The sequence below is a fragment of the Curcuma longa genome, chromosome 3, assembly GCF_044706935.1.
Source record: "Curcuma longa cultivar G26 ecotype Majalengka, Jawa Barat chromosome 3, ITB_CL_G26_1.1, whole genome shotgun sequence".
NCBI lineage: Eukaryota > Viridiplantae > Streptophyta > Magnoliopsida > Zingiberales > Zingiberaceae > Curcuma > Curcuma longa.
The window spans coordinates 8,247,520-8,259,309 of record NC_133863.1 but is presented as its reverse complement, the minus strand read 5'-3'; the positions used below and the strand labels follow the sequence as shown (position 1 = coordinate 8,259,309).

At 39.1% G+C, this 11,790-nt stretch overlaps 1 non-coding gene and 1 pseudogene across 1 annotated transcript; one reads left to right on the top strand and one right to left on the bottom strand.

Annotated features, from left to right (window-relative positions):
- Positions 1–193: 193 nt before the first annotated feature.
- LOC141823605 (putative histidine kinase 6) lies at positions 194–4,468 on the bottom strand (annotated as a pseudogene).
- Positions 4,469–10,046: 5,578 nt separating this feature from the next.
- TRNAM-CAU (transfer RNA methionine (anticodon CAU)) lies at positions 10,047–10,119 on the top strand. Its single transcript has one exon. It is a non-coding gene; the product is annotated as a tRNA-Met (tRNA).
- The last annotated feature ends 1,671 nt before the right edge of the window (positions 10,120–11,790 follow it).

The window sequence follows — 11,790 nt, the reverse complement described above, 5'->3', positions numbered from 1 at the left end:
TTTTCTTATTTTTTAACTGTATCCAATGTTGTATCGGAGATCAGTTGGTTTTGTGTTAGTTTCCGTTTAGTTTAGGTATACATTTACTAGTTTTTCTCTTTTAGGTAAACTTTCAGGAGACTGAACTAAGTCAATGATGTGCAATAAATCAATTCTATCAAGGTAGATCGATTACATCTATTGTTACAAAACTCTAAATAATACACAGCATCCGATGCTCCATTAGATCAATTAACACAGCAGCTAGAGAAAGAAAGATTTCTCGGGTGACTGAGTGAAGGACAATATGCCTTCCCCGAACAACTGAAACAGTGAAGATAGGAGGCTTCCTGCATCAAGATAGGTAAATCAGAAAGCACATACGGCGTCCAATTCAGATGCCAACATCCTTTTCTCATTTGGAAGAAAATTCTTGTAAATACGTCGTAGATGGAGATCGAACCGTGAGTCCCTGGTTCATAACTCGGATGTCCTACTGTTGCACCATTGTCCCGGGGACGTATTATAATCTACTTCTAGCAAATTAAGAGATGAGACATAATAATAAATTATTTTTATCAAAAAGGGCTGATGTAGTTTCAGATATATTTGACATTTTAAAACTGGATAAATATTACCGAGTGGTATAAATAATAATAAGAAAACAATATTCTGAATGCATGAATCAATTTAACGCTGTAAATTTACAGCACTGATTTATTAACTTACAGCAAATTGGAAAAAACTAAAAACGATAAAATTAATCTAGGGAAACTCCATGTACTTAGCAAACACACGCCTTAACCACTAGGCCAAAGCAACTTGGATGATTTAAGTATCATATTATAGTATTTTTAATATGTTTTGTTAGTTAGGCAGATAAATTACTTACCCTAACTATTATTAGTATTTTATCATTACTGTAATTATCTGAATTCGAGCGTCCATTTGTTAACTTTTAGATTTCTCACCCATTCAATAAATGAGTTTAGTCTAACTGTACTTGAATATGTAAGAGACTTATATGTTTATTTTATCAAGCTTACAAATTTTATTTATTATTAATACATATTATTCTCAAGCTAAACTTAAATTAACATACCCAATGTCATAAATATTATGCTCAAGCACCGTCCAAGTATTATCTGATGAAGGTAACATCGAGTGAAACCTCTTGCTACACAACACTTAATTTAGGACAAACACTTAATTTAGGCTACTTGAAATTGAGTTTCAGAAAAGATCGATCATTACCATCATAACAACAGCAATTGTGTGAAGAAAAAAAAAATGATCCATACCCATCCATTTCAGGCATCTGAACATCCATGAAACAGGCATCAAACTTATGTGGCAGTTGGAGGAGTGAAACAGCATGTTTCCCACTTTCAGCACATTCGACCCTCGCTCCATATATATTTCTTAAGGATGCCTGCAGCAACTCTAAGATTTACTTTGTTGTCATCAACCACCAATATATATATTCTTCCCCGCTAATAGAGTGCATGTGCAGATTAGCTGGACCATTCAACATGTCTTTCCTTTGTGACTTTTCTATACCAAGCACATGATGAAGCTAAGGCATGCTGCCACGGTGCTTGCTCTGAGAGGTTTCATGATCACAGTATCGATAAAAGAACCAGGTTTTGTTTTCTCAGATTCACAGGTCAGCAAGAGTATGTATGACCTTTGGCAATTCTAGAATGCAACCATTATATTCTGCTTAAGTGACAACAGTTGATCATGCAAGTCAACATCCACACCAGTACTGTACCATGAGTCTTTTTCAACAAATATGATGTACGGTTGTCTCCTGGACAGTAATTACAGGCAAAGAAAGAATTAATCAAAATGACAATTGAGGTGTATGAAAATTAAGGACAAACATATTAGCTCGTAAGGGGATCCCAATCCCTGTATCTTCAACACTGACAATCAGAGTGACATTTTCCTCAGCTCTCTTGGATGTCACTTCACTTTCTGAGAACTCAGGTGATAATTTTTCATCTAAAAGTAGAAGCTTGAAATTCTCCCAACTATTTCTAGCATCCGGAGCTTGAAATCCACTCAAAGTATTAAAATTATGAACTTTATCTGCTCTCGTTTGCCCATTTAAGCCAGCATAAACTTCTTCTATACCTGGTTTTGAGTTCTCAGCCAAATGGACTTGAACAAATATATGGCCCCTCTCAGTAAACTGTGAAAGTACGAATGAGTTATGAACAGGATATAAGCAAAATGATAGATCAATTGCTCCCTCAAGGTTTCAAGTTAGAGTCTACCCAAAGATAATAGAAAAAAAAAAAACAGGACTTACTTTAACTGAATTTCCCACTAGATTTGTTACTATCTGCCGAAATCTCCCAGGGTCGCCAGTGACGACTTCTAGAACTTTATCAGATACAAATACAGCAAGCTGTAATCAGCAAACACATAAGAAACATACTAGAAATTGCATGCAGTAAATTCATTGATGAAACCACTTAGTCATGGAAAAGGAGAGAGTGGAATAACTCAAAAGAACTTCATCCTAAGGGGCATAGGCTTACTTCAATGCCCTTCTCTCTTGATTTTGAAGAAAATAAGGAGATCACATCATCAAGGTTTGACCTCAAATCAAATGGAACTGCCTCAATCTCCAACTTGCCAGCTTCAATTTTTGCCCGGTCAAGAACTTCATTGATCAGTGAAATTAATGCTTTGCCACAAACTTGAGCAGTTTGAGCATAGTCCTTCTGGGTTAAATTAAGGTCAGTATCCAAAAGCATGTCTAACATTCCTGCCATAACAATTGACAACGGACAGTTTACACACTAGCAAATCATATAAATCCAAAAAATGACAGCAAAAAGAGGATCAATACCTAGTACACCATTCATAGGTGTTCTTATCTCATGTGATACAGTTGCAAGAAACTGTCATATTAGCAAAAGGAAAGAAATTAGAAATATGAATAAAAGAGGAATTTCATGATCCAAAGGAAATGCCATACCTGAGATTTTGCAACATCTGCAGCCTCTGCTTGAACTTTTAGTTCTTCCATCTTCCGACAATCTTCTTTAACATTGTCATAATGATTCTTTGCAGTAAATACTATGTAACCACCAAGCATGATGATTACAAAGATACCAAATGGAGTTGTAATAGCAGACAGTGGAAGGCGAGGTTTTTCCCTGTACCTGAATAATACAACCAATTATTTTAGCAAGCATGAAATGCCTGGGAAAAAAGAATTGCATGTGTAAACTAATTTGTAATACCTAACCTGCAATGCATTTGGTGCTTCCTGAGTGGATCTCCAAAATCAAGCATGCTGACATGTGAAAGAGGCATATAACCCTCTGGATCTTGAGGTCCATACATGATCAGGGATTCAGTAGTATTGGTTATATCATAAACATTTACCTCAATATCTTGACTACCAGCAAGCTGCCTCAATAAATTTTCCACAAGTGACTCTACATCAAACGCACCCCCAAGATATCTGTGAGGAAGCAAGCATTTCAAGGTGGAGGATGGTAAAAGACTATTGTCTGAAGACAAACTTATAAAATAAAATGCTTGTATCTAGCAAAACAAGATAAAGAAATATAGCTAATATTAGGACTAACAGATTGCAGTTTAGATATACAATACAACAATTAGCTGTAATTCTCAACTATTTAGAATCATCTACAATGAATCTCCTGCCGATCAAATTTATGGGGCTACATTGCTAGTAAAATCCATTTTATCAAGAAATAAGATATATTTTTAGCTTTTCATTTGAGTGATATGGCAAAATTCTAAACCCATTCAGGAAAAATGAATGCATTATTGATAAGGCCTAGATTGGCAACTTATTCTTTGTTATTAGGCAGGTTCTCTCATGAGGCAAATGAAAATTTACTTTAAGCCATTAAATACTTGAAGGTATTACTCATAAATCAGATAAGATGTTAGTAGAAGAGAGCCAACATCATTGGAATAAATTAAAGTACATGTATAAAACACTATCTCACCCTGCAGTCGCTTGCACACGTTGTTCTACTGTTGCATCCTCAGGAAGGCCAGCATAATATACTGGAAATGTCAAAACTACACCAAGATGATTTGATTTAAGAAGCCTAAAAGGTTTTGTGAGAACAGCTTTCCCAGTAGCCCTAGCCCGTAAAATATTCTCTCTATCCTCCTACATAAGACGCATGAATCAACAAAAGCTAAATGAACAAAGGCATTGGCAGAATTAATAAGTTGCCAAGTGCTAAACCGCGCCAGACATCATATCAAGTGCCCCAATATGAGATACAGTCTCCTGGGAATAAATTACGGGAGCATACTCATCCTGTACAGGTGATGGCTCTCTTTTCATGGTCATGATCGTCCACCCCTGCCAACTCGTGAATGTTTCCCTCCGGGAACGAACAACTCGCTCAGCATATGCCACCCCATTCAACAGAGGTCGTTCAAAGGCTGTTTTCGCAGTGTAGTATGCAAATGTCTCCTGCATTTGAACTCAAATTAACTCGAGCACAATGCTTAACTAGGTAACAACAAAAGAGTGATTTAAACAATGTAAATTAGTAAACTATTCTTCTTACAAAAAGAATCATTGATATGAGACTTATCAAGAATCACAAAGGAATGTTTTCACAGGAATTTATAATTCCGTCGCTAATAATCAAATTTTTTTGAAATATTTTTATTTTTTTTTCTGATTTTCCTGTTTACACGACAACAAAAATAATATAATATAACAGAATTACACAAATAGACCAACAATGGTAATGATAAAACACAACACTAATATAATGAGTGAATACAACACAAATCTTTCAAAGTACTGCGATACAATCTGAATACAATAACATAATTACAAATATCTGGAAACAATGATACTGTATCAAATGTCAAAATACAAGAACTGATCAAAATTATATCTAAACCAGCCGATGCAAAATAGAAGATCCTACAAAAAACCAATAAGATAGGTTAGTAATAGAACAACGTTTTTGAATAATGCATGCTTACAAGTAATAACTTAAAAAAATTAAAAGTAATAGAAATGCTAACCTACCTTGCAGACAGCTACTGATCAGGAGCATTAGGGTCCTGAGTCTCCGTATCAGGGTCCGCACCTCGCATCGCAGCTCGCAGCGCATCAAAAGCAGGCTGCGATGGCGTCTGGCCGAAGGCCTCCATCCAGGCCGCCATCTGCCGCCCAAGCTGAGCTTGACTTTCTGCCTGCGCCTCTAATGCAGCGAGTCGATCTTGCTGCCCCGCGAGTCGATCCTTTAATTCTTGATTTTCTTTTTGTAAGGCTTCTATCGCTGAATCTGATCCGCTGGGACGACCCCTGGCTCTAGGGGCCATCACACGATCATATACGACTCGAGCCTGGGACCCTAGACCGTAGAGGGTGGAGCTCTTCTTCCTCCCACCGACCACATCATAGTAGATCTCATTCAACTTGTCGGTTGAGAGATCCTGCCTCTCTCCTCCCTCAACTGCAGGCGCAGACGCCTGTGCAACTCTAGCTGAATATTCAGCCTGTTTAAAAATAAATTATTATAAAATTTAAGATTAGAAAAAATAATTACATGCCGGTAATGTAAAATAAATAAAAAAAAATTATTTTCTTACGTCTATGGCCTGCGAGCGAGCATCAATAAAAGTGTCATCCTTAGACTTGTGTGTCTTTGTAAAAATCTCCCAACAAGTAGGAGGACGATGTAACTGGTGCTCCTGAAAAATCAAAAATACAATTAAATAAAAATAATGACATTAATAATTAATTAAAAATATATTAATTGTAAACTTACTAAGTCTAAGGTATGCTCCACAATGGAGCGGGATCCAGCTGTATGTTTTGTGGATCCGGTGCTAGGGCCAGCTATCTCGGTCTTTCTGTTGGACCGAGCTATCTCTGCATTTGCCTGCCATCTTTCTGCTTGCCATACTGCTTGTCATGCAGCCCAGATGTCCTCTGGGATCCAAGATGGTCTGGTGCCCTTAGATCTGCATTTATATAGCAGATCTTTATATAATTTGCCAGCAGCAGCATTCCAGGCGTTTTGAAACTCCCGCTCATGTCCTGGCTCAAAAGTATATTTTTTCTGCAAGAAAAAAAATAATTAGTCTAAATAAAAAAAACTTCATTATAAGGTGGTTAAAATGACTAACCAAAAACTCGTCGTAGTAGAAGCTGCGCATGGCCTGATCGACATGCCTCCAAGTATGCCCTGAACGACATACTCGCTCACGGAACTTACTAGAAATATATGCGGCAACTTTATGGCCCTCTGGTGTAAAACTGCATTAAAAATCATGTAAATGTTAGACATATGCTATAAAACAAAATATGAATTAAAAAGTACTAAATGTACCAATACTTACCACCCGGCAACAACTCTCAATACTGTCCGGCCACCTGGTGCTGCTGCCTGATCAGACATATCTATATCTGCAAAATCATAAATGAAGAAGAGGGAAAAATTGCTAAATCTGTACTAATAGTCAACAATAAGTCAGGAATCAATTTTTTTGGGGGAAATACCTAAAAAAAGCAGATCCTACATAAGATGGAAACACTTGAGCTGGCAACTACTTATAGAACCTAAACAATCAAATAGTGCAAATGGAAAAGTACTTGTAACAAATTGAATAATCGATTCTGGTTGTAGCATATGTCTAACATCCTATTAAAACATGCCCCCCTACATCATCATTCTAATTGCCAACTGCATTCTACATATATAATTTACAAAATTTTCTATTCTTTGTGGATTTTTCCTTCCACCACAATGAAACTTCACAGTGATAAACCTAAATAAGGATGAATTTGACAAGAAGCTAAAGCTACTAACAATACTCGAATAATTCAACACCCTTGACCTTGTCAAGATAAGGCTCATTTGTGCATCTCATTTGAATGGCCAAAAACCTTTGTTAGTAGTAGCTGATACTATGAATCTATTTTTTCAACAAGAAGGAAATATAAGGCTGATGGAAATAGAGTGGAGAGCTAAAATAGTGCGAAATGTTTCGTCTTAGGTAAAAACTATAATTTTATGAGACTGTTGTGCAATTGATCATACTTTCTGTCGATGTTTAGCATTTAGCAAATATCACAAAATTTTAATATAGCAAAAATATGAAAAATCTAAGATGAATTTGTGAGGTTAAGAAGAAAAATCAAACATAATTTTTGTATCTGAGATCAGTTATGTGTAGTTACAAGGATGATAACATAAGAGAAAATATATCAAAATAATTTGGATACCTATCAAGTTCAATGACAAATAAACGTGATATTTAGATAAGTTTGGATCAATTAAGGCATTAGGCATGGAGGGAGTTCAAAGATACGTCTATCTACCATACCCGAAATGACAAATTTGATATTATTCTTGTTGTATCGTAAGAGTTCAATGACAGAATAAATTGACGTAGTTAACCTCAAATAGTTTAGGCTCGTAACTTGTTGTTTTTAGTCCTTTCATGATTGTCTCTCTTCTTAGTTTTGTTATAGTGCCCACAACCTCTGTTGCTGAATAGTCTTCTTATTCTGTTCATTCTTGAGTACCTTGATTTGAACTTTTTTTTACATACTTTGAAGTGAATGCCTGAGATCGTTCAAACGATGGAGTCATATGAAGCAAACTGATAGAAACAATAGCGGGCTTCATCCTTTCACACATTTTGGCACCTCATTCTCACTGCTGTGAAAGAGAGAATTCTGGTTGGAATTTTTTGCAATTTAGAGGTTTACAAAACTCTTCTCAAACAATTACTGAGTAATTTATAACCTTTGCTTGCTAGTGAAAACTTTCTTATTAGCGTTCTGCTATAAAACCTTTCTACAAAAACAGGATACTACTACCTTGAACCTCATTGACAAAACACAATCAAGCTCAAAGTTCAAGTTTGTTTTCATTCTCTTTGTAATGGTACAATCAAGTTCAAGTTCAAAGTAACTGCCTTTGTTCCGCCATTGCCCTTAGCGGTTGAGATATCGAACACAATGTATTTTATTTTGTACGAGTCCTCGACAAAGCTAGCTGAGTGCATTTGCTAATTTGCCATTCATGCCAGAACCAGGCCTCTGAACTTCGGTTGCGTATCTATGTCAGTGCTCTCGACTTCGCGACTTCGCTGTTTCGTTATAATGAGTCGATCTTCTCCAACTTAAGTAGGAATGGCTGCTGAGATAGAGTAGCTACGGGAGCCAATGTGCTGGGCAACTATGGGTCACGGAGCTTAGCGCTCGACCCGCCAAGCCGGTCATCCAACGGGCGAATCACAGCGAAAGAATTTGATTGGCGAAGGTCTGCACTAAAGGTGGGGGAGATAGCTAAATAGTTCAAAAGTCAAGATTCTAGTGGTCTATTGCTAGATGCTTAACACTCCCTAGTCTAACGCATTTCTCTTGCCTCGTGATCGCTCCTCTGCTCTAATAAATCATATTAATGATTCCTTACTGAAAGCACTTCAAAAGAGCCTTCAAATCGAGCTTGAAATCGGGCTTGAAAAGCCCTAGCTTTCACTAGCGAAGCAAGATTAATGAAGAGGTGCGAACGAGAAAAGAATGAAGTCGTGAATGGCCAGTATATATATCTGGGTCAATGGCGCCAATAAGAAACTTATACTGATGTAATCTTCAAATTTAGACTGATGTTTTTTTGGGGTGCTGCCATTCAAAACTACGAAAGAGCTTACGTTCGGGTCGCCGAATTAGGGGTCTTTCTGTGCAAGTCAGCTGAACACCTGATGAGTGGGTAGGTGGCTTAGGTGCACCTCATAAGTTAAAATATATAGTAAGGGCCGCCATACATATAAGTCTTAGTCGATCGGATTAGTCGTAAATAGCCCCTTTGGGGCTATTTATCTCCTCTGCTACGCAGAGGAGTATAAATTGCCCATATATAGTGTAGTGCATTGAAGAGTATACTCTTCAAATCAATCTAAATTCCGCCTGTATATAATATAAGTTCCCGAAGGAGATAAATAGCCCCGCGGATTAGTCTACGCCAAAGGGGCTATTTATCTCCTTTACTAGATTTTTGGGGCCTAATATAAAAGTAAATTATAGCCTTTGGGGCTATTTACGACTAAAACTTATATAGAATTTATCTTTCTTTGAGGGCTTACAGTAAATTCGGCCCTAAAGAAACTATAAGAAATTATCTATGGAATTTACTTTTTTTTTAGGCCTTATCAGCAATCAGCACATCAGTAGGATCCACTACAAATCTTTATCAGCGCATCAGTAGGATCCACTACAAATTAAAGATATGCTTGAACCAAGTGTGGTACTAGAGGCATTCGTGAGCTCTTAAGCAAAGCAGGAACACGTACTTTGAGTGAATCGTCGGGCAGTTTGAATTCAGGAATTGGTCGTGCCAGGGCGGTGCGAAGTGGATGTGGGGGAAAGGAAGAGAGGAAAGTGGGTAGGGCAGGGTGCTAGCTCCTAATTCTTGGCTAAGCGAGGAGACATGTGATCTGCTGATTCAAGTGCTCAAGTAAGAGAATGAATGATGACCAGGGCTCAGAGATCAGAGAAAGCAAAGAGAAAGAAGGGCCTCACATTAGATATTAGAAAGATTCTCGGCGAACTCCAAAGTTCAATGTTTGCTCACTTCGGAACTCAAGACAAGAATAGAATACCGGGATTCACAACCCTTTACCCATCGACTGGCACTACTTGAATGAGCTTGATTGGCAGGCACGCCTCACGGCTCCTGTCTTAGTCGCTCCTGGACGTCTTTCGTTATCCCCTTCTTCGGGTAAGGGCTGAAAGGGGGGCGGAGTTAGCCTTTCAAGCATGTGGTGGACGGTCGAGTACGCTAAACTTGAGTTTGCTTCGGTGCTTCGCTTCGGTCCGAGGCTATCTACCAACTACTCTACTCTCACTCTGCTCTACCAACTCTTGCCCATGGACTCACTCTTGTCAAGATAGAGATTTAATGATCACACACTTCCTTCTTTCTTTCTTAAATTCACGTCTCTTCTTTATTAAATAATAAGTGGCATGCTTGCTTGTAAATTCTATTCTCTATATATAAGATAAGATAATTCCCGAAGTGAGGACCTACTTAACTCAGTGGTGAGAGTACTGCTTTCATACGGCAGTAGTCATTGGTTCAAATCCAATAGTAGGTATGTTCGACCCGGGGTGTGGGGACGCAAGCAAGGGAGGACAGCTGCACGCTACCACGGGAGTTCAGTTCTAGTTCTAAGTTCAGTTAAACTAAGCTAGAGTTCGGGGCCGATAGAAAGAAAGAGGAATGAAAGAAGCCGCAGTGAATTCCAAAGTCTCTTCAACCCGTGACGCGTGTGAATCTTCTATAGCTAATAGCGCGGGTTCAATTCCCGCTCGTCAAGGCGTCGTTTCACTCGCTCGTCACTGTTCTATCTTCTTTCCACGCGCAACTTTGCAAATTAAAGATTGATTGATGGGACGGGATGAGTGCGGGAAGGAAAGCAACTTGGATTGGACTCCACGGAATGGGAATATAACAGGGGAGACTGAGGATAACTTCGGACGGGGGAGACAACTATCTACACTACAGCGGAAGCAGATAGAGAGAGGTCAGGAGAGGACTTTACACGACTTTGTTTGTTATTGAGGAGCGGAGACGCAGATTGCCAAGAATAGCAGATGTCAAGAATAGCAGAGGCGAGCTACCATCTACCATACCAGATCGGAACCAGGACGATGAGTATAATTGTAGGAATTACCCAGACGATGAGTGAGATATAAGCCGGAATGCCAGAACCCTTGTTGGAATGCCATTAAATGTGGAGCTCTGGACATATAGTTAGTTAAATAAAAGAGAGTAGGAGCTGGTTCAGGTTCACTTTAGGACAGTATAGTAGTGAAATGAAGTGAGGAGTAAGCAGCGAGGAAACGACGCATTTGAGCGAAGACAGTTTAGCAAAGGGAAGGTGGACTTCAGTGCCAAGCCCAAGCCAAGACATTGTGGTAGACTTTCGGTGCCAAGACTTTGATTGTGGGATAGCATTTACACTTGTTGCTTGTTGGTGTAGGAAGCTCCTTATAGGGTTGTGTTGTATTTGACAGGTCGTGCGTGGTGATACTTGGCAGGGATTAGACTCACTTGTCGAATAGCCCGGGTCAGCGCTGGTCTTTCCCATGCCTTTTGTCGTGTCAGTCTCTCATGCCGGCCTTGTCAGTCGGGATCTCATGCCATTCAATCAGTTGGGAGCTAGCGCGTGGTAGTGCATTCGGCTCGGGTAAAAGGAATAGAATAAGAAAGAAAGGAAAGAGGGAAGGCAGATTCATGGGATCAAAGCAAAGGAACTGGAAAGAAGACTCGAGCTCAAAGCAAAAAGTCTAAGTGAAAGAGATGCGCTCATACTTAGAAGCAAGTAAACCAATGAGATGGAGAGCAAGAGCAGTAGAGTCCGCTAACGAAGACTACTTCACGGTTGGAGAGCCCACTGAGCGGTAGATCCAGTTGGGAAAGTAAGGACAGCGGGCGCAGACAGACGGTGCGCCAGTAGGTAGAGCCTGGTCAATCTCGATGTCGATGTGGCGGTGCACCGGTAGAAGGAGGTGCTTTAGTAAAACAAGACGTGGCGGCGGTGAACGATCAAAACGAAACGACTGGGATGGCATTTTCCACCTACTATGGGAGTTCAGTATAATGGATGGGATGTGGGGACGATTGCTTATGCTTGCTTGCTGACAATACTCTTATATAGATACGATACGCTATCAAAGAAAGGGCAGCAGAGGCCTGTATATATATTTCCTGCCCGAGCATCGAGCTTAGATGCAAGGCAAATGAGATCAGTTCGACCTACCTC